This window comes from Pristiophorus japonicus, chromosome 5 (genome assembly GCF_044704955.1).
Source record: "Pristiophorus japonicus isolate sPriJap1 chromosome 5, sPriJap1.hap1, whole genome shotgun sequence".
Lineage (NCBI taxonomy): Eukaryota > Metazoa > Chordata > Chondrichthyes > Pristiophoridae > Pristiophorus > Pristiophorus japonicus.
Genome location: NC_091981.1, coordinates 33,933,186 through 33,957,107, shown reverse-complemented (window position 1 = coordinate 33,957,107; position 23,922 = coordinate 33,933,186). Strand labels below are relative to the sequence as shown.

The 23,922-nt window shown below is 43.5% G+C and overlaps 1 protein-coding gene across 1 annotated transcript in view; it reads left to right on the top strand.

The window, feature by feature from the left end:
- LOC139263781 (tubulin polymerization-promoting protein-like) overlaps positions 1 to 23,922 on the top strand; it is a 65,459-nt gene that overhangs the window by 15,098 nt on the left and 26,439 nt on the right. The gene's annotated exons all lie outside the window — the stretch shown is intronic.

Genomic DNA, 23,922 nt, shown 5'->3' with positions numbered 1-23,922 from the left:
ATTAGCAATCGGAAATACTGGCTGATTTGTCCCCCATCCTTCTTCATAGCTGAAACATATTGAGGTCAATTACAGGGTCCTACTACGCCCTGCATGATATCAGATCAGAAGATAGATAATAACGAGGAAATCCATCAGCTCATCTTAGGTCATCCATCTAGAAAGGTCCTACAGTTTCTCATATTTTGTTGTGAATGGCTGCAGCACTTTCACCCACTTCTCTACACAAAAGGAGCATGAGAGGAAAAGACCATCAGACCCATTAAGCCTACCCCATGCAGAAATGGTGCAGACATTGACCTAACTCCTAACTGATATCTTCTCTACGACATCACAAAGCACACTACACAGTGGCTCCAAACATCATGTGACTTTTATTGTATTTACAGCAGCAGTTGCATTACCACAGTAGTCCACCAGATTGAGCAGTTGTCCATTAGTTGGAGCTCTATATTGCACTTCCCCCTCCTTAATGAAGAAGTAATCATAACAAAATAATCATCATGCATAACTTGCATGGTTATACACAACAAAAGATATGGATGTCTTTTGCCATATTTACAAATCAAACGTAACCACTTGTTTTCTGTTTCGAACAGGATACCTTCATTCTTGAACAGAACCTTCCATGGTGTCGAACTTAGACTCATTCTAGGCTGAGCCTGAGGAGAGTTTTTCTCCAAGGTATGCCCTTGATCTACATTTGAACGCTCTACAACTTCAGACTGTTTGTCTGCCTGACTGGGACTTAAATTATGACTTTCTCTTGGACTTGTTTCTAGTACATCTGATGTAGGATATGCTACTGGCACTCTACTTTTAACAAGACTATCTGATGAGTCAGAAATAATCGAATCGTTCCAACTTCCAACTCCTTCCACATCTATCGGTAAAACATGATCAATACGAACAAACCTAACCTGTCCATGATCAAATATCTTGACCAAATATGTGCGAGGGCCACATATCTTCACTATTCTTCCTGGTAACCACTTTAACCATTTATGGTGATGGTTCTTCACTCCTTCTGATTCAATTTCACACACCTCTCTCTTACTCTAAGTATCCTGATTCTCCTTCTGTCTTCATTGTTTCTCTTCTACTGACTGTGCCAAGTTTGGCTTTAACAACGAGAATGTGGAAATGCCTCAATCCACTTTGGCTATCAATCACAATGAACAATTGTTGTCCTTCTAGTTCAGCAAAATCTACATGTAACCTTTGCCACACCCTGGGAGGCCATTTTCAAGGCTGTAATGTTACTGATGGTGGTTTCTTGCTTACCGATTGACATGTCGTACACTGACTAACGATGTACTCTATATCTTTATCTAGACCTGGCCATAATAAGTAACTGCATGCAAGACTCTTGGTCAAACACATTCCTAGGTGCTGGTCATGAAGTCCTCTTAACAACTTGGACCTGAATTTATTTGAAATAACTACTCTTGCACCCCATGTGATACACTACAACTGATAATTCATTCCTACGAACGAAATATGGATGAATATCTTTCTGATAACTGGTTTGGTCAGCCATTTGCTATGTAATCATGCACCTTTGACATAACTGGGTCACGTTTGATTAGTCTACCAATCTCTTCAGCTGTGACTGGCAGTTCATCAATGTATGAAAAATAGAACACTTTTTTCCCTATTGGGTGTAACTTGTGATGGGGATGGCAACCTAGACATAGCATCAGCATTAATGTGATCAGCTAATCGTCTGTACACAATGTCATACGTATATGCTGTCAAAATCAAAGCCCATCCCTGCTTTTGAGCTGCAAGTAAGGTTGGAACTGGAGACTTTGAATGGAGGATTGCTGTCAGGGGTTTACGATCAGTAACAATGGTCAACTTACGACCATACAATAATTTGTGGAACTTCTTGACCTCAAAAATTAATGCCAAAGCTTCTTTCTATCTGCGAATAATTATGCTCACTGGCACTGAGTGCGTGAAGCAAAAGCAATTGGTCTCTCCTCCCCACTATGTAATACATGAGAGATCACTACCCCAACTCCATCCGGAGAGGCATCACATGCTAGCTTGATCTCCTGAGATACGTCATAGTGAACTAACATGGTACTCTCTACCGACTGGCTTTTATACTCTTTGACTGCTGCGTCGCATTCTTCTGACCACTTCCACTGGATCTGTTTTTTTTCAACAGCTCATTCAGTGGATGTAATACTGTAGCCAAATTTGGTAGGAACTTCCCATAATAGTTCAAAAGACCCAAAAATGATCGAAGCTCAGTGACATTCTTGGGGGTGGGTGCATTTCTGATTGCATCCCGCTTTCCTTTGGTTGGATGTAAACCATATTTGTCTACTCTGAGAGCTAAGTACTCCACTGAGTTTTGAAATCACTCACACTTGTGAGCTGTCACTTGCAGGAGCTTCTCTGGCCATTTGAGCATTTCATTCAATATGTTATTATGGATTTTCCTGTTTGGCGCTGAAATGAGTATGTCATCTAAATAACATGCTACCTCTTCAATGTCATGCGAAATCTGGTTCATCAACCCTTGAAATATGGCGGGAGCGGAAGCCACGCCAAATGGTAGCCTATTAAATTGATATAGGTCTAGATGAGTATTTATTATCAAGCATGACTTGGACTTCTCATCTAGTTCAAGTTGTATGTAGGCATTTGTGAGATCTAACTTTGAGAAGATCTGACTACCTGTCAGCCTTGTGAACAAATCGTCTACATTTGGCAATGTATTGGGTAGATTACCCTCTAGAACCTGGTATCACCACTTAACCTTACCTTACCATCTGACTTGGGTACCACAACAATGGATATCATTCATTCATTCGGCAGTCCCTCGAAATCAAGGAAGACTTGCTTGCACTCTAAAAGTGTGTTCTTGGGTGACTGAACAGTCCAATTCTGGAATTACAGTCTCTGTCACAGTGGGACAGACAGTTGTTGAAGGACAGGGTGGGTGGGGTGTCTGCTTTGCCGCATGCTCCTTCCACTGCCTGCGCTTGCTGTCTGCATGCTCTCAGCGACGAGACTCAAGGTGCTCAGCACCCTCCAGGATGCTCTTCCTCCACTTAGGGTGGTCTTTGGCCAGGGTCTCCCAGGTGTCGGTGGGGATGTTGCAATTTATCAAGGAGGCTTTGAGGGTGCCCTTGAAACATTTCCTCTGCCCACCTGGGGCTTGCTTGCCGTGTAGGAGTTCCGAGTAGAACGCATGCTTTGGGAGTCTTGTGTCAGGCATGCAAACAATGTGGCCTGTCCAACAGAGCTGGTCGAGTGTGGTCAGTGCTTCGATGCTGGGGATGTTGGCCTGATCGAAGACGCTAACGTGGTGCGTCTGTCCTCCCAGGAGATTTTGCAGGATCTTGCGGAGGCATCGTTGGTGGTATTTCCCCAGCGATTTGACTTGTGCACAACAACTTGGGTACAACAACAATTTGACCATCTGACTTGGGTACCACAACAAATGGGTGTAGCCCAATTACTTTGATCTATCTTAGGGTTTATATTCTCAGTTTCTAGTCTTTTGAGTTCTTGCTCAACTTTCTCCTTGAGGGCGTATTGTACGTGACTTGCAGTAAACTGGTCTAGTGTCCTTCTGTACTCTGACACTCATCTTGAAACCTTGGATCAGATTGCCTGTTTCGCAGAACACCTTTGGATACTTCTTGATGACATCATCCTTCGATGCAAATCTCGTTTCAACAAGAAAAATCTCACTCCAATCCAGCTTCAGTGATCCCAACCAATTTCTACCTATCAAAGCAGGCTTGTCTCCTGACACTACTGAGCGAGGCAAGCTCTGAAACTGATCCTTGTATTTCACTGGTATGGTGATATGTCCTACCAGAGGGATTTGCTCTCCTGAGTAGCCCTGCGGCTCTATCTTCGACTTCTCCAGTGGAAAATCACTCAACTCATTGAGATATAGCAATTCTGGTACTACGCTCACGGATGCACCAGTGTCGATTTCTATGTGTTTCCTGGTTCCTGCAATGTCTACTTGAATGATGATACTTCGCGAATTGTTGTTAGGTACCCTTGTGCTTCTGATGATGTGTATCTCCAAAACCACCTTGTCCTATTGTTTCTCTTCAATGCTATGTTGTGTCTAGCGATTTCTACTTATAGCCTTTTTAACCAATAAGGGAATTAAGGGTTATGGGGAGCGGGCGGGTAAGTGGAGCTGAGTCCACGGCCAGATCAGCCATGATCTTGTTGAGTGGCGGAGCAGGATCGAGGGGCTAGATGGCCTACTCCTGTTCCTAATTCTTATGTTCTTATGTTCTAAAGTCAGTTTACTCTTCAGTCGGCATGCCTCTGCAAGATGGTTTGTTTTCTTGCAGAAGAAACACTCTGCCTTCACATATGGACAGCTTTGAGCGATGTGTTGTTCCAGGCACCGAGAGCACGACTTCAACGTGCTGTTACCTTGGTCAGTTGCTGAGGCCTTGGGGCTCAACTGCCTTTTACTTTTAACCTGCAGGCGATTCATCTCAGTTGTCTGATAACCAGCAATCAATTCAGAAAAAAACCCTGGGAAATTCCTTCCTGATTCCTCAGGCAATCAACCAAGCACCAGGCGATTGCGACATGCTATAATTTCAGCTGACTAGCAATTTACCCTCAGTAACTGGGCTCCCTTTTAAAGGACTGTAGAACATCCATTCCCACTGCATGTTTCAATAATCTGTTTCAAAGGGGACAGTATAAACCTAAACATAAGTTAGTCCTCTTCCTTGAACCCGAAATGTAAGTTTGTGCCAAATAAGGATTATTGGGTATTGCAGGTAAAACTCAGCGTAGTGAAAGTGAAAGCATTTTTTAAATCTGCCACTAGTTGGGTGGGACTCATAATGCTGTGCCATTTTGTTTGCGGCTTGTGGCTAAGTGTAAGATACTGCCCGCTTTCTAGCGATGTGCACATGTGACTTTCGCTCAGTGTTGTCCAATATATTAAACAGTAGCTTATTGGGAATCCAGATGTGGCTAATTGCATTTCTGATTTGTAAATAAAAGATGAGTACTAGATGGTGCCCTTGGTCGTGTGATCTTCATACTCTGAATCGCAAGGTGTATGTGTTGTACATTTCTCCCGATTTTCATGGTCCATTGCAGTCGATGGGATTTCATGATTCCTTGCAGGAGGTTGTTCTTTAACATGGCTGGTCTTCCACCTTCCACCCTCTAAACTTGAGCTCATCCAAAACTCTGCTGCCGGTATCCTAACTCGCACCAAGTCCCATTCACCCATCACCCCTGTGCTCACTGACCTACACTGGCGCCTGGTCCAGCAACACCTTGATTTTAAAATTCTCATCCTTATTTTCAAATCCTATCATGGCTTCGACCTCTCCCAATCACTACAACTTCCTCCAGCCCTAACAAGCCTCAGATCTCTGCGCTCCTCCAATTCCAGCCTCTTGCACAACTGCAGTTTCCATCACCCCACCATTGGTGGCCATGCTTTCGGCTGCCTCGGGCCTAAGCTCTAGAATTCCCTTCCTAAATCTCTCTGCATCTCTACCTCTATCCTCCTTTTAAGATGCTCCTTAAAACCTACTTCTTTGACCAAACTTTTTGTTACCTGCCCTAATATCTCCTGATGTGACTCAGTTAAAGGTGCTAAATGAATGTACATTGTTGTCACTGAATGTACATTGTTGTCACTGCATGTACTCAGTACGTCTATCTGAAAATGGTAGAAATGTAGAAAAATGAATTTAAACCATCTTGAATGTTTTCGAACGAGCTGTGTAACCGAACTCTCAGTAGGCCACCGTTTTTCACATTCTGGCCTCCACATAGATTCCCTCAACCAATGGGAAAGGACCAGCAGTCAAATGCAATGTCACATCTGTTGATTTTCTTCTGTTATGGTGCTGTGGAATCCACCACATATTATAAATAGCAGCAAGCACCGAGGGCAAAAGATATTCCTGAGGCAATTCTGTACTACAAATAGGCCACAAAATGGTGCATTAGAGAAAAGATAAGAGGGTAGATAGTGACTTTGTGCAGTAGTGTGAAATGGGTAATAGTGAATCGGCAGCTCATTTTACAACTCTCGTGATTGGAAAGAAAAATTGGGAGAGATGTCAAACGGACTGCAAACTCTGTATGATCCATTTTACATTTTCGCACAAGGGCAAGATCTACCCCAATAAGTATGGTAGTATGGTTATGTTACTGGGCCAGCAATCCAGGGAACTTGAGTTAAAGTCCCACCATGGCCATTTGCGAATTGAATTCAGTTTTTTTTTAATCTAGAAATAAAAAGATGGTAATTGTAAAAAGTGACAGAGTTTTGTAACTAATATCCTATAGGGAAAGAAACCTGCTGTTCTTACCCGGTCTGGCCTATACGTGACTCCAGTCCCACACCAACGTAGCTGACTCTGAAATGCCCTCTGAAGTAGCCTAGCAAGGCACTCGGTTATATCAAACCAGAGCAACTAGGCATGAGTAATAAATGCTGGCTTTGCCAGTGATGCCCACGTCTCAAGAATTAATGGGAGGAAAAAAAGGATATTCAGCTCTTGATGGGAGTACAGCGAAGGAACTTAAGGGAATGATCTTGAAGAGAAGACTGTGAGGGGCTATGATAGAAGTGATTAAAGAAAGGTTTGGACAAATTGGATCCAAATAAGTTTTTCTGCCATGTACAGAAGTTAAGAACGGGGTCATATTTACAAATTAAGGACAACAAAAGAAAATAGTAAATTTTTAGACGAAAAGAGTGTTGTGTGTGGAACAGGTTACTGGGGTGGAACAAGAAACCATAGTGGATTTCAAGAAGGAACTAGCTAGGTTCTTGTCAACAAATGGGGTTCAGGGTTATTAGAAATATACCAATGGAATACTGTGGATAGGTGAGCAACGGTCTTCTGCCTAAAACTATTACTATGTAAAACTTTGATTCAGTGAAAGTCTTGCTTAAAGATGCTGAATTTGGTGCAATAATAATTAGTAAAATAAACAACAAAGAAAAGAAACCTTTTGCATACTTTGTATATAATCGAAGTACTAATGATAAACATTGCAAAACATTGGGCCACAGTTGGGAGAACTGTGGGCAGCCCTTTATAGAAGGGACGTTAAAGTATAGTATAGATTCATCAGGATGATATCGGGGATGGAAAACTATAGCTATGAGGAGAAAGCTGAGATACTGGGGCTGTTTCCATTGGAACCGAGAAGGCCAAGAGGAAATTTAATAGAGGCTTTTGAAATTACAAAGTGTTTTGATGAAGTGAGTAGGGAAAAATTATTATGTCTGGCTGGAGAGTCAGTGATGAGGGGTCATCAGTAAGAAAATGAAGCGAGAAGTTAGGAGAAATCTCTTTATGCAAGAGGTTTGTTGGACAATGGAATGCTTTGCCACGAGGAGTGGTTGCAACAGACAACATTCCACCAAAGGGTAAATTGGATAAATATTTGAAGTAAAGGAAGCTGCAAGGCTTTGGAGATGAAGCGAGGCAGTGGTATTAGTTTTGGATTGCTCTCAAAGTGCCAGCACAGACATGAAGGGCTGAATGGCCTCTACTGTAAACTTTGATGGGAACTGTACATGATGAGTACTAAAGTTAACTGCTGTATAAATATTTACAGGACACTTTACATAGTCTATCTTAAATGATGCAGAATTGAGGTGAATGGTGAAAAGCTAAAAACAGCGGAGGTCCAAAGAGACTTGGGGGTCCAGGTACATAGCTCATTTAAAATGTCCTGAGCAGGTACAGAAAATAATCAAAAAGGCTAATGGAATGCTGGCTGTTATATATAGAGGTTTTGAATACAAGTTACGCTGCAGCTGTACAAGACCCTGGTTATACCACATCTGGAGCACTGTGAGCAGTTCTGAGCACCTTAGGCCAATATATTGGCCTTTGAGGAAGTGCAGCGTAGGTTTACCAGAATGATACCTGGACTTCAAAGGTTGAGTTACCAGGAGACATTACACAAATTAAAGTTGTATTCCCCAGAATTCAGAAGGTTATGGTGAGATCTGATCCAAGTTTTCAAGATATTAAGTGGAACGGATAGGGTAGATAGAGAGAAACTATTTCTGCTGGCTGGGGATTCTAGGACTAGGGGGCATAGTCTAAAAATTAGAGCCAGACCTTTCAGAAGTGAAATTAGGAAACACTTCTACACGCACAAGGTGGTAGAAGGTAGAAGTTTGGACTCTCTTCCACAAATGGCAATTTATGCTAGATCAGTTAATTTTAAATTGGAGCTTTTTGTTAACCAAAGGTATTAAGCAATATGGGCCAAAGGCGGGTATATGGAGTTAGGTCGCAGATCAGCCATGATCTCTCTGAATGGCAGAACAGGCTCGAGGGGCTGAATGTTCCTGTATTCCTATGAAATTGTGAATTCTATCTCTTCAGCCCACTTTTCAAAGCCTCTCCACTCTACGGTCGGCAATGCTGCCGGAGTGTTCTGGAGTTTCCAGGAATTAAAGACTGATCTCCCGAACACAGCTGCAAGCAAACTGACAGAAAAATCAGAGGGGCATTGTGTGTTTCTTTGAGCACTTTTGTTTATTGGTATTAAAATATTGGAGATAGGGATAAAAGGTTGCTTCGGGGGAGAGTCTGTTCATTTACTAATTGGCGTGGGAAGAGGATGCACCTTGAGGGTAACCAATGGCAGGAGTGGTTGGCTTCAGGAGGTCATATGATGAAACCTCCTGGAATGTGTCCAACCAGAGTTGGCAGCCCTACTCCTCTTGTGCAGTTAGCTGTTATTTTTATTGCAAATGAGGCTGCCAGGCAATTAAGCCTTGGCGTCATGTCGGACAAGTGCACTGAGCAAGTCTGCTTAGGCCTCCACATAACTTTGTCTCTTCCTGTATGGGAAGCGGCCATTGTAAGTGGTCTGTCTGTCTATACCAAACTCCACAGCATCAGAGCTCCTCCCCAGATTTTACAAGCGAGTGTAAATTTAAGTTGGGTTTTAGTTGGGAAAACTAAACCAGCATATATATATTTTTTAATTCAGTCTCAGGATTTGGGCATCAATGGGTAGGCTGCATATATTGCCTATCCATAGCTGTCCTGTGAAGGTGTTGATAGGTTTTCTTCTTTGTAGTGGTTTGATACAACTGAGTGGCTTGCTAGGCCACTTCAGAGGGCAGTTGAGAGTCAACCTCATTTGCATGGGACTGGAGTCACATATAGGCCAGACCGAGTAAGGATGCCAGGTTGACTACCCTAAAATACATTAGAGAACCAGTTGGGTTTTGTACGACAATCCGACAGTTTCATGGTCACTTTTACTGATACCTGCTTTTTATTTCCAGATTAAAAAAAAAACTGAATTCAAATTCTCAAACCATTGGGATTTGAACTTGCGTTCTCTGGATTACTATTCCAGTAACAGTACCACGGTACCCTCAGTAGTACGTTTGTTTTTATTGTGACATCCTGGATGAAGGTCCGAGGCTCGCTTGTATCTGCCAACGAGTCAGGATTTACAAAGCATTGCCAGTTTTTGTTGACAGAAAGTGTCATCGTCATCATAGGCAGTCCCTCGGAATCGAGGAAGACTTGCTTTCACTCTTAAAATGAGTTCTTGCGTGGCTGAACAGTCCATTACGAGAACCAGAGTCACTGTCACAGGTGGGACAGATGGTCGTTGAGGGAAGGGGTGGATGGGACTGGTTTGCCGCACGCTCTTTCCGCTGCCTGCGCTTGATTTCTGCATGCTCTCAGCGATGAGACTTGAGGTGCTCAGCACCCTCCCGGATGCACTTCCTCCGCTTAGGGCGGTCTTTGGCCAGGGACTCCCAGGTGTCAGTGGGGATGTTGCACTTTATCAGGGAGGCTTTGAGATTGTCCCTGTAACGTTTCTGCTGCCCACCTTTGGCTCGTTTGCCGTGAAGGAGTTCTGAGTAGATCGCTTTGCTTTGGGGGTCTCGTGTCTGGCATGCGAACTATGTGGCCTGCCCAGCGGAGCTGATCAAGTGTGGTCAGTGCTTCAATGCTGGGGGATGTTGGCCTGGACGAGTATGTTAATGTTGGTGCATCTGTCCTCTCAGGGATTTTGTAGGTGGCTTGCGTTAAGAGTAGACGGGTACAGTGTAACTCGCTCAATTCTCCTCTCGGTCAGAATGTTTGAATCCCATATCAGGGTTTGTACGAGTGACTGCATGTTCTCTCTGGACAAGAGAAGAGCGAGAGGTGATATAATTGCTGTTTTTAGGATTCTAAAGGAACTAGGTAACGTCAACCATGACGAGCTGTTTCACCTCATCCAGAACAGTAGAATCAGGTGACACAGCCTGCTCTCGAAGGGGTCTGAATTCAAAACTAGATGCAAAAACAATATTTCAGTGAGTGGTCAATCTATGAAAAAGACTTCCTAGGGAGATGATGAAAGCAGTTAGTATTGTTTATTCAAATGCAAAGTAGATAGATATCTTGCAGGAAATAATATTTTGGAAGGCAGTAGATGAGTAATTTGAGACATGACATGTAAGTGTAGCATGCTTGGGAGAAACAGGTGAATTTGGACATGTGGTTCACAAATCTCTCCTCATGTCTGGTTCTGTTGTAGACTAATTGATAGAAATTAATTGCTATGATTAGTCAACAACTCCATGATCGTTGTTTCATGTGACTACCAGCATAGTAGACATCTAATAGTTGGACCGTGATCTTCTTTTGTCTAGCAATTCCGATGGTCCTAATCTCGATCTACACTTTTGCCGTACTGAGGGAGTGCTGTATTCCTGGAGGTCACGTCCTTCGGAGGAGACACTAAATAAGGTCCTGCCGGTGTCACCTGCGGCTGAGGTGCATGTTAAAGATCCCATGGTGCTATTTGAAGAAAGGAAGAGAGATTTCTTGGTCTCCTGACTAACATTCCTCCAACAAACAATACCACTCCATCCCACCCCTCTTCATGGTTAACTCGTCATTTGTTTTGTGAGATAATTAATGGGACAAAGTGGCGACAAATCCCCTGGACCTGATGACCTGCATCCTAGGGTTTTAAAAGAGGTAGCTGCAGAGATAGTGGATGTACTGTACAGGTATTAATCTTCCAGAATTCCCTAGATTCTAAAACAGTTCCCAAGGATTGGAAGGGAGCAAACATAACCCTGCTATTTAAGAAAGGAGGAAGAGAAAAAAACAGGGAACTATAGGCCAGTTAGTCTAACATCAGTAGTAGGCAAAATGTGAGAATCTATTATTAGGGATGTGGTAACAGGGCACTTAGAAAATTGTAATATGATTAGGCAGAATCAACATCGTTTTATGAAAGAGAAATCATGTTTGATAAATCTATTAGTTTTTTTGAAGATGTAACTAGTAGATGGATAAGAGGGAACAAGTGGATGTAGTGTATTTGGATTTTCAAAATGCATTCGATAAGGTGCCACATAAGAGGTTATTGCACAAAATTAGGACTTGTGATTGGGAGTATTATATTGGCATGGATTGAGGATTGGTTAATGGACAGAAAACAGAGAGTAGGAATAAACAGGACGTTTTCGGGTTGGCAGAATGTTATTAGGGGGGGAACGGAAGGATCAGTGTTTGGGCACCAGCTATTTACAATCTATATTAATGACTTAGATGAAGGGACTGAGTGTGACATATCCAAATTTGCTGATGATGCAAAGTTAGGTGGGAAAGTAAGCTGTGAGGAGGCTGCAGGGAGATATAGTCCGATTGACTGAGTGGGCAAGAACATGGCAAATGGAATACAATGTGGGGAAGTGTGAAGTTATCCATTTTGGTAAGAAAAACAAAAAAGCAGAATATTACTTGAATGGCAAGAGACTGAAATATGTTTGAGGGACATGAATCACAGAAAGTTAACATAGAAACATAGAAAATAGGTGCAGGAGTAGGCCATTCGGCCCTTCGAGCCTGCACCGCCATTCAATGAGTTCATACTGAACATGCAACTTCAGTACCCCATTCCTGCTTTCTCGCCATACCCCTTGATCCCCCTAGTAGTAAGGACTACATCTAACTCCTTTTTGAATATATTTAATGAATTGGCCTCAACAACTTTCTGTGGTAGAGAATTCCACAGGTTCACCACTCTCTGGGTGAAGAAGTTTCTCCTCATCTCGGTCCTAAATGGCTTACCCCTTATCCTTAGACTGTGGCCCCTGGTTCTGGACTTCCCCAACATTGGGAACATTCTTCCTGCATCTAACCTGTCTAAACCCGTCAGAATTTTAAACGTTTCTATGAGATCCCCTCTCATTCTTCTGAACTCCAGTGAATACAAGCCCAGTTGATCAAGTCTTTCTTGATATATCAGTCCCGCCATCCCGGGAATCAGTCTGGTGAACCTTTTCTGCACTCCCTCAATAGCAAGAATGTCCTTCCTCAAGTTAGGAGACCAAAACTGTACACAATACTCCAGGTGTGGCCTCACTAAGGCCCTGTACAACTGTAGTAACATCTCCCTGCCCCTGTACTCAAATCCCCTCGCTATGAAGGCCAACATGCCATTTGCTTTCTTAACCGCCTGCTGTACCTGCATGCCAACCTTCAATGACTGATGTACCATGACACCCAGGTCTCGTTGCACCTCCCCTTTTCCTAATCTGTCACCATTCAGATAATAGTCTGTCTCTCTGTTTTTACCACCAAAGTGGATAACCTCACATTTATCCACATTATACTTCATCTGCCATGCATTTGCCCACTCACCTAACCTATCCAAGTCACTCTGCAGTCTCATAGCGTCCTCCTCGCAGCTCACACTGCCACCCAACTTAGTGTCATCCGCAAATTTGGAGATACTACATTTAATCCCCTCATCTAAATCATTAATGTACAATGTAAACAGCTGGGGCCCCAGCACAGAACCTTGCGGTACCGCACTAGTCACTGCCTGCCATTCTGAAAGTACCCATTTACTCCTACTCTTTGCTTCCTGTCTGCCAACCAGTTCTCAATCCATGTCAGCACACTACCCCCAATCCCATGTGCTTTAACTTTGCACATTAATCTCTTGTGTGGGACCTTGTTGAAAGCCTTCTGAAAGTCCAAATACACCACATCAACTGGTTCTCCCTTGTCCACATGCAGGTACAGCAAGCAATTAGGAAAGCAAATGGTATGTTGACTTTTGTTACAAAGGGATTAGAGTATAAGAGTAAAGAAGTCTTACTACAATTATACAGAACATTGGTGAGGCCACACCTGCAGTACTATGTACAGTTCTGGTCTCCTTACCTTAGAGGGAGTGCAACAAAGGTTCATTGGACTGATTTCTGGAATGAGGGGAATGCCCTATGAGGAGAGATTGAGTAGATTCTCTATTCTTTATGCTTTATTCCCTAGAGTTTAGAAGAATGAGAGGTGATCTAATTGAAACACACAAAATTCTTAAGGGGCTTGACATCTGAGAAGATGTTTCCCCTAGCTGGGGAATCTAGAACACAGGGTCTCAGTCTCAAAATAATGGGTTGGCCATTTAGGACCGAGAGGAGGAGAAAATTCTTCACTCAAAGGGTAGTGAATCTTTGGAATTCTCTAACCAGAGAGTTGTGGATGCTCAGTCATTGAGTATATACAAGATAGAGGTTAATACATTTTCGGGAATGAAGGGATATGGGGTTAGTGCAGGAAGGTGGAGTTGAGGTAGAAGACCATTCACGATCTTATTGAATGTTGAAATAGGCTCGAGGGGCCAAATGGCCTACTCCAGCTTATAATACTAGTTTATAAAATGTCTGCCTGCTCTGTTAAATATTAATTCATTGTGTGCTTTCAATGTGATAGCAAGGTGTTGTATAAATGCAAATATTATTTATTATTTATTAACTATATGAATGGAAAGGGATTTGTGGTGTGCTGCCCATGTTTCAGTTTAAAAATAAAAGAACTCCATATGCATTGTCAGCCGTAGCGTGCTCATCACTGAGTCAGAGGGTTGTGGGTTTAAGCTTCCTCCAAAGACTTGGCTCGACTGAGGGAGTGCTGCACTATCGAAGGTGCCATCTTTCAGATGGAGATGTTAAAACATGGTCCCGTCTGCCCTCTGAAGTGGATGTAAAAGATGCCGTGGCACTTTTTGAAGAAGAGCAGATGAGTTCTCTTGAAATCCTGGCCAACATTTATCTCTATCAACAAAAATAAATTATCTGATCATTTATCTCATTGCTGTTTATGGAGCTGGCTGCTGCGTTTCCCTACACTACTACAGTGACATTTCAAATAGTGACTGATGAATTTTGAGAGCTATTGGGAGTATTCTATTAGCTGTGCAAGGCAGTAGTTATCAATGACATTGTAGCTGATGTAGCACATCAATCGATAGGGCTCTATCTGGGAATGGGCTTTATTGCTAGACTGCTATTCCCAAGTTTCCCTACAACTCGCCTCTCCCGTGTTTTACCCTGGAACCCTAGGCTGCATGTTGACTTGTTTTAGCTGCGGGATGAGTTTGTGTCTTTGATACTAAAAGCATTAAAACAAAGAGGCAGTGTTATGGACAGGTGAGTCAATTACTGCATGCTCATAACAACCGAGCTGTAACTTCATTCGCTGTAAAAGCACAAAGCTTTTATAGAGATCGAGGGTGAAGTTCTCACAGTGCATTGTAACCCCCTATATGCAATATCTTTTATATTGTACAGTGATCGACTTTTTTTTTAAAAGAGTAGTAATGTGGTATAAAAATAACGAGTAATCCACATGTAACTTTATCACTTGCGGTTTATGTGGCTGGTTGGCTTTCTAAACTGTGGGCAATAATCATCTATCTTCTTAAGTGGTCTGCGTAATGTTGCAATTCATAGGGTTGCTTGTCGATGGCTCAGGACTGATGAGTGTGGGATTGAGGACTGTAGGACAGGAAGATCTCCGGTTTAATCCCTGGCCTGTATTCATTGGTTGTTAGGCAAAATGACAATTGGATTTTCTACGTAGCTATAAAGGCCAGCAGGAGTCGAGCACTTCGAGCAGTCGGTCGAGGAGGCGGGAGCTCTGAGCAGCGCGAGTCCGGGGTCGGCGAGAGGCCTTTCAAGGCCAGCGTTAGTCGAGCACTTCAAGCAGTCAGTCGAGGAGGCGGGAGCTCTGAGCAGCGCGAGTCCGGGGTCGGCGAGGGGCCTTTCAAGGCCAGCGTTAGTCGAGCACTTCAAGCAGTCAGTCGAGGAGGCGGGAGCTCTGAGCAGCGCGAGTCCGGGGTCGGCGAGAGGCATACCGGTGCAGCTACAGGGAGAAAGCAAAAAAGAAGTAGCAAGAAACAGAAAGGTGACATCACAGCCAAGAGGGGTAAGTGATTGGCTGGTGATTGGTGAGTAGTTTTCTTTTTTCTCTTCTATAACAGCGAGTAAACTTCAACATTGTTGTTGCCAATTTAAGTGTATCTAAGGGATAAGTCATGGCAGGAGAGCTCGGTCACGTGATATGCTCCTCCTGTACCATGTGGGAACTCGGGGACGCTTCTGGTGTCCCTGACGACTACGTGTGCGGGAAGTATATCCACCTCCAGCTCCTGACTGACCGCGTTGCGGAATTGGAGCTGAGGGTGGAGTCACTCTGGAGCATCCACGATGCTGAGAACGACGTGAGTAGCACGTGTAGCGAGTTGGTCTTACCGCAGGAGAAGGATCCACAGCCAGATAGGGAATGGAAGACCAGCAGGAAGAGTAATGCAAGGAAGGTAGTGCAGGGGTCCCCTGTGGTCATCCCCCTGCAAAACAGATACACCGCTTTGAGTGCTGTTGAGGGGGATGACTCATCAGGGGAGGGCAGCAGCAGCCAAGTTGCACAGGAGGGCAGGAAAAAGAGTTGGAGAGCGATAGTGATAGGGGATTCAATTGTGAGGGGAATAGATAGGCGTTTCTGCGGCCGCAACCGAGACTCCAGGATGGTATGTTGCCTCCCTGGCGCAAGGGTCAAGGATGTCTCGGAGCGGGTGCAAGACATTCTAGAAAGGGAGGGAGAACAGCCAGTTGTCGTGGTGCACATTGGTACCAACGACATAGGTAAAAAAAGGGATGAAGTCCTACGAAACGAATTTAAGGAGCTAGGAGCTAAATTTAAAAAGTAGGACCTCAAAAGTAGTAATCTCGGGATTGCTACCAGTGCCACGTGCTAGTTAGAGTAGGAATCGCAGGATAGCGCAGATGACTACGTGGCTTGAGCAGTGGTGCAGCAGGGAGGGATTCAAATTCCTGGGGTATTGGAACCGATTCTGGGGGAGGTGGGACCAGTACAAACCGGACGGTCTGCACCTGGGCAGGACCGGAACCAATGTCCTAGGGGGGAGTGTTTGCTAGTGCTGTTGGTGAGGAGTTAAACTAATATGGCAGGGGGATAGGAACCAATGCAGGGAGACAGAGGGAAACAAAAAGGAGCCAAAAGCAAAAGACAAAGGAGATGAGGAAAAGTGGAGGACAGAGAAACCCAAGGCAAAAAACAAAAAGGGCCACTGTACAGCAAAATTCTAAAAGGACAAAGGGTGTTAAAAAAAACAAGCCTGAAGGCTTTGTGTCTTAATGCAAGGAGTATCCGCAATAAGGTGGATGAATTAACTGTGCAAATAGATGTTAACAAATATGATGTGATTGGGATTACGGAGACGTGGCTCCAGGATGATCAGGGCTGGGAACTCAACATCCAGGGGTATTCAACATTCAGGAAGGATAGAATAAAAGGAAAAGGAGGTGGGGTAGCATTGCTAGTTAAAGAGGAGATTAATGCAATAGTTAGGAAAGACATTAGCTTGGATGATGTGGAATCTATATGGGTAGAGCTGCAGAACACCAAAGGGCAAAAAACGTTAGTGGGAGTTGTGTACAGACCTCCAAACAGTAGTAGTGATGTTGGGGAGGGCATCAAACAGAAAATTAGAGATGCATGCAATAAAGGTGCAGCAGTTATAATGGATGACTTTAATATGCACATAGATTGGGCTAGCCAAACTGGAAGCAATACGGTGGAGGAGGATTTCCTGGAGTGCATAAGGGATGGTTTTCTAGACCAATATGTCGAGGAACCAACTAGGGGGGAGGCCATCTTAGACTGGGTGTTGTGTAATGAGAGAGGATTAATTAGCAATCTCATTGTGCGAGGCCCCTTGGGGAAGAGTGACCATAATATGGTGGAATTCTGCATTAGGATGGAGAATGAAGCAGTTAATTCAGAGACCATGGTCCAGAACTTAAAGAAGGATAACTTTGAAGGTATGAGGCGTGAATTGGCTAGGATAGATTGGCGAATGATACTTAAGGGGTTGACTGTGGATGGGCAATGGCAGACATTTAGAGACCGCATGGATGAACTACAACAATTGTACATTCCTGTCTGGCGTAAAAATAAAAAAGGGAAGGTGGCTCAACCGTGGCTATCAAGGGAAATCAGGGATAGTATTAAAGCCAAGGAAGTGGCATACAAATTGGCCAGAAATAGCAGCGAACCCGGGGACTGGGAGAAATTTAGAACTCAGCAGAGGAGGACGAAGAGTTTGATTAGGGCAGGGAAAATGGAGTACGAGAAGAAGCTTGCAGGGAACATTAAGGCGGATTGCAAAAGTTTCTATAGGTATGTAAAGAGAAAAAGGTTAGTAAAGACAAACATAGGTCCCCTGCAGTCGGAATCAGGGGAAGTCATAACGGGGAACAAAGAAATGGCAGACCAATTGAACAAGTACTTTGGTTCAGTATTCACTAAGGAGGACACAAACAACCTTCCGGATATAAAAGGGATCGGAGGGTCTAGTAAGGAGGAGGAACTGAGGGAAATCTTTTAGTCGGGAAATTGATGGGATTGAAGGCTGATAAATCCCCAGGGCCTGATGGACTGCATCCCAGAGTACTTAAGGAGGTGGCCTTGGAAATAGCGGATGCATTGACAGTCATTTTCCAACATTCCATTGACTCTGGATCAGTTCCTATCGAGTTACATTGGCTACCCTCCACTCCACTTTTTAAAAAAGGAGGGAGAGAGAAAACAGGGAATTATAGACCGGTCAGCCTGACCTCAGTAGTGGGTAAAATGATGGAATCAATTATTAAGGATGTCATAGCAGCGCATTTGGAAAGTGGTGACATGATAGGTCCAAATCAGCATGGATTTGTGAAAGGGAAATCATGCTTGACAAATCTTCTGGAATTTTTTGAGGATGTTTCCAGTAAAGTGGACAAGGGAGAATCAGTTGATGTGGTATATTTGGACTTTCAGAAGGCTTTCGACAAGGTCCCACACAAGAGATTAATGTGCAAAGTTAAAGCACATGGGATTGGGGGTCGTGTGCTGACGTGGATTGAGAACTGGTTGGCAGACAGGAAGCAAAGAGTAGGAGTAAATGGGTACTTTTCAGAATGGCAGGCAGTGACTAGTGGGGTACCGCAAGGTTCTGTGCTGGGGCCCCAGCTGTTTACGTTGTACATTAATGATTTAGACGAGGGGATTAAATGTAGTATCTCCAAATTTGCAGATGACACTAAGTTGGGTGGCAGTGTGAGCTGCGAGGAGGATGCTATGAGGCTGCAGAGTGACTTGGATAGGTTAGGTGAGTGGGCAAATACATGGCAGATGAAGTATAATGTGGATAAATGTGAGGTTATCCACTTTGGTGGTAAAAACAGAGAGACAGACTATTATCTGAATGGTGACAGATTAGGAAAAGGGGAGGTGCAACGAGACCTGGATGTCATGGTACATCAGTCATTGAAGGTTGGCATGCAGGTACAGCAGGCGGTTAAGAAAGCAAATGGCATGTTGGCCTTCATAGCGAGGGGATTTGAGTACAGGGGCAGGGCAGTGTTGCTACAGTTGTACAGGGCCTTGGTGAGGCCACACCTGGAGTATTGTGTACAGTTTTGGTCTCCTAACTTGAGGAAGGACATTCTTGCTATTGAGGGAGTGCAGCGAAGATTCACCAGACTGATTCCCGGGATGGTGGGACTGACCTATCAAGAAAGACTGGATCAACTGGGCTTGTATTCACTGGAGTTCAGAAGAGTGAGAGGGGACCTCATAGAAATGTTTAAAATTCTGGTGGGTTTAGACAGGTTAGATGCAAGAAGAATGTTCCCAATGTTGGGGAAGTCCAGAACCAGGGGTCACAGTCTAAGGATAAGGGGTAAGCCACTTAGGACCGAGATGAGGAGAAACTTCTTCACCCAGAGAGTGGTGAACCTGTGGAATTCTCTACCACAGAAAGTAGTTGAGGCCAATTCACTAAATATATTCAAAAGGGAGTTAGATGAAGTCCTTACTACTCGGGGGATCAAGGGGTATGGCGAGAAAGCAGGAAGGGGGTACTGAAGTTGCATGTTCAGCCATGAACACATTGAATGGCGGTGCAGGCTAGAAGGGCTGAATGGCCTACTCCACCTATTTTCTATGTTAGAGCGCTGGCAATTGATTAGGGTTCCTGCACCTGATTGGAAAGCATGTATGGGTGGATGAGGGAAGGATCAAGCTTGCTCTGGTACCCCCTCCCCACAAGCGAATAGCCTGTCAATATTCACTGGGTTCATACTTGAAGAAAACTAGTTGGGCAAGGAACCAGAGCGCAGCTGTAACTCAGCACAAGTCAGCGCCTTCAGGAGAGATTGGAATGGGGGTGCGAGGACGTTTCAGTGTATCATGGTACACTGCTCTACATCATATTTGACTGTGGAAGTGGTCGAGGCTCCATAATTGTGATGATAGGAGCAGAGGACCTATCCAAACCATGTCCTTTGGTTATTTGAATTATGAAAGCAGTTCTGTTTGGTGTCTAAATTCCTTCCTGTATTGACTTACAAGTTGTATTGATCCTTGAATGCATGGATCCACATTTGTTATTTTTAAACTTTCACTTGCTGGTTTCATTAATATAGTTTATTCTTAAAAACCTTTTTATCCCTCAAGTCATTTGCTGATAGAAAAATTGCAAAGATTGAAGTCCCAACATGCACCAATGTGCAATCTCAATTGGTGCATTGTCCTTCTATAACTGAAGTGGTAGTTTACTAGTGCTTGGTTGTGAAGTAGAAATGTCTACAATGTTGAACAAAAGAACCTGCATTTATATAGCACCTTTCACAACCTCAGGATATCCCCAAGTGCTTTACAGCCAATAAAGCACATTTTTAAAGCGTAGTCACTGTTGTAATGTAGGAAACACTGCCCCAATTTGCGCACAGCAAGCTCCCACAAACAGCAACGAGATAAATGATCAGATAATCTGATTTAGTGATACTGGTTGAGGGATAGATATTGGCTAAGACAGCTTAGCCAGAGTAGAAACACTATCTGCCACTGTGCAAACAGTAGAAACAGACTCTTGTACTGCGCCTCTCTACATATTATGTAAAAGGTTATCAGTGTATGAGAAAATGGCAAAGTTAGAAGCTATTAGTAATATAGAGCTCCACCTCGTGGACTACTGTGGTAATGCAACTACTCATGTAAATACAATAAAAGGATTGTGACAGGGTCACCTGACAAGTTCCTGTAGAGCCATCTTGTATGGGTGTGTTTGTGATGTTGTAAAGAATATGTCACATTGGTGACATAAGATAGGATAATTGGATTCCCTAGCTGTAATTGTGTTGGTGGATGATTCCAACCAAACAACAGAGAGACCTTGAGAGGTCCTTTGTTTTGCAGCATGGCTAAAAATCCAAGGTAAATTACAAGCACACTTGGCTGAACTGAAGAGTCCAGATGACTGCGCCTATGGGAATGATAGGGCGCTTGGGTGAGTTCCATCATGATCGAAAGACTTTTGAAGCGTATGTGGAGCAGCTAGAAATGTTTTTCACCGCGAATAATATCATCGAAGTCCCCGATGATGAAAACCATAACTGGGTGATTTTAGAAAGAAAATGGGCTATTTTCTTGATTGAAGCAGGCCCCGAGGTGTATGAAACCCTGAAAAATATGCTCGTTCCCCATCAAGCCAAAGGACACACCAATTGGTGAGTCTAACCAACAGCATTATAATCCTGAGCCCCTGGAAATTACTTTAAATTATCAATTTGGAACACGATGAGTATCAGTGAGTACATTGTAGCTTTAAAAAAGTTATCCATTCACTGTCATTTCGGAAACTATCAGGACCGAACATTGCGTGACCGCTTTGTTTGTGGGGTGAAAACTGAAGCAATCAGAAGAAAGTTGACAACCCCAACTTGACTTTTGATTTAGCTTGTCAGACAGCTATGTCGATGGATATGGCCCGATCAATACTCCCGCGAATTTTGCGCAATTTCCAGTTGTCCGACAACCAAGGTGAATCGGCTTCAGGTTAAAAGTAAAAGGCAGTTGGACCCCAAGACTTCAGCAACTGGCCATGGTAATAGTAAATTGAAGTCGTGCTATCGGTGTCTGGGACAACACATTGCTCAAAGCTGTCCATATGTGAAGGCACAGTGCTTCTTCTGGCAAAAAAACTGGGCATCTTGCAAAGGCATGCCATCTGAAGAGTAAACCGATGTTCAAGGCTATAAGTAGAAATCGATAGACACTACATTGCATTGAAGAGAAGCAACAGGACAAGGTGCACAAGGGTATCTTAACAGCGATTTACAAAGTATCGTCATCAAAGTAGACGTTGCAGGAACCAGGATACCCATGGAAATCGACACTGGTGCATCTGTGAACGTAGTAATAAAATCGCTATATCTCGACAAGTTGAGTGATTTTCCACTGGAGAATTCGAAGATAGAGCTGCAAGGCTACTCAGGAGAGCAAATTCTAGTTGTAGGACGTATCACCGTACCGGTGAAAATACAAGGATCAATTTCAGAGCTTGCCTCTCTTAGTAGTATCAGGAGACAAGCCTGCCTTGATAGGTAGAAATTTGTTGAGATCACTGACACTGTTGAGACGAGATTTCTATCGAAGGATGATGTCATTAAGCAATATCCGAAGGTGTTTTGCGAAACAGGCAGTCTGATCCAAGGTTTCAAGGCCAGCTGTCGTGGTGCATATAGGTACCAACGATATAGGTTAAAACAGGATGAGGTCCTACAAGCTGAATTTAAGCAGCTAGCAGTTAAATTAAAAAGTAGGACCTCAAAGGCAGTAATCTCAGGATTGCTACCAGTGCCACGTGCTAGACAGAGTAGAAATAGCAGGATAGTTAAGATGAATACATGGCTTGAGGAATGGTACAAGAGGGAGGGATTCAAATTCCTGGGACATTGGAACCAGTTCTGGGGGAGCTGGGACCAGTACACATCTGACGGTCTGCACCTGGGCAAGACCGGAACCAATGGTCTAGGGGGAGTGTTTGCTAGTGCTGTTGGGGGGCGGGGGGCGGTTTAAACTAATATATGGCAGGAGGATGGGAATATATGCAGGGGGATAGAGGGAAATAAAATGGGGGCAGAAACAAAAGGTAGAAAGGAGATAAGGAAAAGTGGAGGGCAGAGAAATCAAAGGCAAAAATGTAAAAAGGGCCACATTACAATATAATTCTAAAAGGACAAAGTGTGTTTTTAAAAAAAAAAAAACCTGAAAGCACTGTCTCTCAATGCGAGGAGCATTCGTAATAAGGTGGATGAATTAACTGCACAGATAGCTGTTAACGGATATGATGTAATTGGGATTACGGAGACATGGCTCCAGGGTGACCAAGGCTGGGAACTCAACATCCAGGGGTATTCAATATTCAGGAAGGATAGACAGAAAGGAAAAGGAGGTGGGATAGCGTTGCTGGTTAAAGAGGAGATTGCTGCAATAGTAAAGAAGGACATTAGCTTGGATGATGTGGAATCTGTATGGGTAGAGCTGTGGAACATCAAAGGGCAGAAAGCGCCAGTGGGAGTTGTGTACAGACCACCAAACAGTAGTAGTGAGGTTGGGGATGGCATCAAACAGGAAATTAGGGATGGTGCAATAAAGGTACAGCAGTTATCATGGGTGACTAATCTACATATAGATTGGGCTAACCAAACTTGTAGCAATACAGTGGAGGAGATTTTCTGGAGTGTATAAGGGATGGTTTTCTAGACCAATATGTTGAGGAACCAACTAGCGAGCTGGCCATCCTAGACTGGGTGTTTAATGAGAGAGGATTAATTAGCATTGTTGTTGTGCGAGGCCTCTTGGGGAAGATTGACCATAATATGGTAGAATTCTTCATTAAGATGGAGAGTGACACAATTACTTCAGAGACTAAGGTCCTGAACTTAAAGAAAGGTAATGAGATGTGAATTGGCTAGAATAGACTGGCTTAAAGGGTTGACGGTGGATGGGCAATGGCAGACATTTAAAGATCACATGGATGAACTTCAACAATTGTACATCCTTGTCTGGCATAAAAATAAAATGGGGAAGGTGGCTCAACTGTAGGGAAAGTGTTCAATCCAAGGAAGAGGCTTATAAATTAGCCAGAAAAAGCAGCAAACCTGAGGACTGGGACAAATTTAGAATTCAGCAAAGGAGGACAAAGGGTTTAATTAGGAGGGGGAGAATAGAGTTTGAGAGTAAGTTTGCAGGGAACATAAAAACTGAATGCAAAAGCTTCTATAGATACGTGAAGAGAAAGCAATTAGTGAAGACAAATGTAGGTCCCTTGCACTCAGAATCAGGTGAATTTATAATGGGGAATAAAGAAATGGCAGACCAATTGAACAAATACTTTGGTTCTGTCTTCACTAAGGAAGACACAAATAACCACCTGGAAATACTAGGGGACTGAGGGTCTAGCGAGAAGGAGGAACTAAAGGAAATCATTATTAATCAGGAAATTGTGTGAGGGAAATTGATGGGATTGATTTCCCTTTCATAAATCCATGCTGACTTGGACCGATCCGGTCACTGCTTTCCAAATGCTCTGCTATTACATTTTTAATAATTGATGCCAACATTTTCCCCATCACTTTGTCAGGCTAACCGGTCTATAATTCCCTGTTTTCTCTCTCCCTCCTTTTTTTAAAAAAAAAAGTGGGGTTTAATTAGCTACCCTCCAATCCATAGGAACCGATCCAGAATCTATAGA